Source organism: Cynara cardunculus, assembly GCF_001531365.2.
Source record: "Cynara cardunculus var. scolymus isolate 2C chromosome LG 12, CcrdV1, whole genome shotgun sequence".
NCBI classification, from domain to species: domain Eukaryota; kingdom Viridiplantae; phylum Streptophyta; class Magnoliopsida; order Asterales; family Asteraceae; genus Cynara; species Cynara cardunculus.
In genome coordinates, this window is record NC_037539.1 from 3,906,398 (window position 1) to 3,910,439 (window position 4,042).

Sequence of the window (4,042 nt, forward strand, 5' to 3'; positions counted from 1 at the left end):
TTGGTAAGGGGATTTTTCATCGACCACAAAGACACAGAGGTTCAGGTGAGAGGAGAGGAATTTGTTTGGAACGTTGTCAAAGAGATGAAAGGGCARTTCAATTGTCTGCATGAATAAGTCGTCACTGTTGTTTTAAAAAACCGCCCCTCTTAAAAATTCAATATATACATAATTGATGCATCATAAGGAGTATAGATAACCATTTAAGGCCTTCAATAATAAATTATAAAATCGTACTTATTTATGATATTTTTTAATATTATTAAGTTCAAAAACATTCAATAATGAGCTTATTTTGAAGGTATTGACGAGAAAGTTATAATGATCTAATTTGTAATAAAAGACATTTTTAATGTATATATTTTATGTATTTTTAATATAATAAAGGTATAAAATGAAAAATGAAAATGTAAGAAATATTAAACAAATTCATTCGTAAGTATTCATGATATTTAATAGTATAATTAAATTCAAAAATATTCAATATTGAGTTCATTTTGAAGGTACTCACGAGACGATTAAAATAGTGTAATTTGTTAAAAAGATACGCATTTTAATGCATTTTAGTTCATACACGATTATTCTTGCTAAATTGATAATGGTGTAAAATGAGAGAAACTGAAATAGTTTTAAGTAACAAATTATATGAGCATAAAATATAATTTGGAAATAATTTGATTTTTAATATATGGAAGATTGTGGGAGGTTGTGCGACTTTAAGAGTTTGCACGTTATATTTTATTAGTTGTACCACTAAAAAAACCAAGATAATTAACTTCTTCTTGTCTTATTTTATTATAACAAATATTTATCTAAGATAAAATAAAACTAATCACATTCAACAATAAATATTTTTTAAGGACTTGTGTTTTGAAAAAACTTTAAGATCATTCTTGAAAGCTTATTATTTTTCTTTTGTGTATAATTTCSTCAATTTTTTTATGCAAGAAATTGGTAAATTATGTTTTTTATTCCATTTAGTGTACATGTATGCTCTAGTTTTTGACAAAATATATGAATTTGCTACAAAATGACGCTTTTTAGATCATGTTTGAGAATTTGCTTGAACACATCATTATATAACTAAGTTACTCTACAAATTAACAATGAATATGAAATGTTGTATGTTTTAGATTTTACTATATGCTTAATGTAGGTTATTTTCAATTTATTTCGAATGATTTCTTGACAATGAAGACTGTTACATTGYATTTACATAAAGTTTTAAGAATTAGAAGCCATTAAACAAAAGCTTTATGTTATCCCTAGGGAACTTCACATTGTAAGTAGATTTGTTGCTTGGTGACATTTTTTTTAACATTGTTACAAACAACAAATGTTTTTTTTTCAATCCCTAGGGAACTTCACATTGTAAGTAGATTTGTTGCTTGGTGACATTTTTTAAACATTGTTACAAACAACAAATGTTTTCTTTTCAAATTTGGGTAACTTCTTACTGCCTTTTAAATTGGGGGCACTTCTTACTACTATCGTCCAGGGCACCAAATATCTTAGGAACGAACCCTTCAGTAACTCCTCTTTTATACATGATTATAGATTAAAACAATAGGGCACAATGGACTAACAAATAACTACAACCAAATTAATTGAGAAACCAACTGAAATCGAACCTAAAATCTGATCGTCACATATTTCATTTGTGAGAGTATAAAATGGTTGATCTAATATGTACTTTAATAAAAAAAAATTGATCAATATACTTAGTGAAAGAAATACGATGTTCAGTTTCATATATTATTTGATAAAAATGTTTAACAACTGATAAAATATTGTATAATAGTCACGACACGGGTTCGAATTGACTTACTACTATTACAATTAATATTGTGATGTGGGACAGTTTGAACTTATTATTCGCCGGTTCTCGACATCCGTCATATTTATAATTGAGGATACCATGATCCAAAGATCGAATGAAGTGAATAATGACAATCTTTATAATTTTGAGATAACAATGTATAAATCATCCAGTGAGTTAATACAAAAAAAAGCTCTAGTTGTTGGCCGATGATCCAACATCTGAAACGAGGTCTTGATAATCAAACAACGGCCGGTGCAAACCTAACAATAAAATGGAATTCAAATAGGTTGTTCACATGTACGTTTAACTAATACCAAGTAACGAGAATAAAAACAAACCAATCACAATGCAACAGATATCAAATAACGAAAATAATAAATAAATAAATAACACGGGGATTAATTAATGTGGTTACACTACCGGAAAGGCAAACAATTCATATAACAGAAAAAGGTCAGAAGAGTTCATTACAATGATCAAATACATGCCCAGAAAAAGAAAATCCCATGTTGTTTCCAGTGGGCGACCGACAATCGCTGTGCTTGGACACCCCGTAAAATGCAACCGGTTCGGCCACAACAACTCGCTCGTCCAGCTTTGTCTTTTTTTGAAGAAAAGGTACATAACTTCCTCCTGGATCTCTCACCCATCTGCTTCTGTGACCTAACTTCAATGACCCTCTCCGGCCAGCTTTGGTTGCGAGTTGCTGGTAATTGCTTGATATCACAAGACTGCAAGACTAATGCATAATGCAAAGCCTTACAATTACATATCAGAACATCTCCACGGCAACACAAAAAAACCAACAAATTGGTGGGACCAGTAACACCAAAATAAAATCGGACTCCAACCACAAGGCATATATTCAATTTCAAACAGGAATACAACATACATACCATGATCATTTTATCTTCCATCTCCGGCATTTTGCCGGCTGGTTGGAGCTTCCAGACATGCAAAATGGTGTTTTTTGTAGAACAATTAGATACATGAATCGAAATTCGTTCGTACAACGATATTGAATTGAAACAAAACCCAGATATATATATATATATATATATAATCGAGAATTTGGACGTCTATCTAAAGGATACATCAATCCGTTCAAGATAGGAACTTGAACCTGACGAATCAATAAGTCTTCCATATGAATTTGATAAGAACGAGAGCAGCAAAGAACCCTAGAAATTTCGTGTATGTCTGCCAAAGAACAACGTGGACGAAGAAGGTATAATCTATATGCCTTAAGAGCCCCAAGGCCCTCTTGAATTTTTAATATGTAGTGGAACAAACTAGATAATTAGACAATTTATCATTAGCTATGGCCTTGGTAATATAAGGCACTTGAAAAATAGAGATTTGGTCTATGTGGGACAAACCAATTACCCAACATTTTGCAGTATGGTTTGAGATGACCAGAGAGAAAACTTCCCAACATTTGTTAACCCGTGATACTCCTTATGAGAACCATTTAAAAAGATGCATGCAAGTAGAAATCTCGGTGAATGTAAATGTGTGAAGTCATATAATAATGTTTTTGGAAGATCACTTACAAAGTATTATAAGCAACGTGCACGGCTACTTCCTATATTTCTTAATTGATTGTTGGTGTCAAGTGGCCCTTGGAGTTCCTCCAAACACTTCAGTAGGAAATTGTACATAAAAAACATCCCAGTGAAGTGTTCAGAGGATCTCTGAGGGACACTTGGCTTTTTCCTTCATCTTTGTTCCTTTGTTGTTTTTTTTTATGTGTTTGATGAATAAAAATGCCATACATAGTTAGAGGTATATATAGAAAAAGAGTTGAGGGATTGTCTCTGTTCGATGAACATAGATGCATTCGAAGCTTGAACATGGTCGGTATTGTGTCTCCATTACGGACTGTTGTTTTCAGTTTCACATAAAGGGGAAAAGATCTGAAAATGAGATGCACGTCATTGTGAGGACCAGGTGAAGAGGAGCATTATATTCTCATTTCATCAACCATCCCTTATACCCGACTAGGTTCATTTTGTGACTTGACACATTGGCATACGATTCCATATAAGGATAAATATCTACACTAATGATCACTCACAACTTGACTACACTAATGGTTTCTTGACAATGAAGACTGTTACATTGTATTTACATAAAGTTTTAAGAATTAGAAGCCATTAAACAAAAGCTTTATGTTATCCCTAGGGAACTTCACATTGTAAGTAGATTTGTTGCTTGGTG